The sequence below is a fragment of the Arachis ipaensis genome, chromosome B07, assembly GCF_000816755.2.
Source record: "Arachis ipaensis cultivar K30076 chromosome B07, Araip1.1, whole genome shotgun sequence".
Classification (NCBI taxonomy): Eukaryota; Viridiplantae; Streptophyta; class Magnoliopsida; order Fabales; family Fabaceae; genus Arachis; species Arachis ipaensis.
Window position 1 is genome coordinate 96424098 of NC_029791.2, and position 544 is coordinate 96424641.

Below are 544 nucleotides of genomic sequence, written 5' to 3' on the forward strand. Positions count from 1 at the left end.
GAATAACTCAAGTTTCTTATAGTAGCCATCGACTACTACACCAAGTGGATACAGGCTGAAGCCTTGGCCAGCAGGCAACACAATGCAAAAAATTCTTTTTAAGGCAAGTGATAATTAGATTTGGCATACCGGAGGTTGTTATCCCGAACAATGGCACCCAATTTACGAACAAAAAATTCCACGACTTCCTCAAAGGTCTGGAAATTTGGCAAAATTTCTCCTCGGTAGAACACCCCCAACCAATGGGCAAGTGAAAGCCTCCAACAAAGTGATCCTAAAGGAAATCAAGAAAAGACTGGAGCAGAAAAAGGGCGATTGAGCAGACGAACTCGGCTCCGTCCTCTGGTCACCACATCGAAGGTACACCAGTAATAGGTCCGGAGAACACCCCCATCCGAAAATACGAACCCCTGAGGTTGAGGATCGGCTCTCCTCTGCATCATACCTACAAATTGGGGGTACCACCACCATTATTGTAAGCCTAAACACTACAAAAACAGAGGTCTAAATCTAACAAAACTCAAGGAAAAGCTAGCCTAAGTCC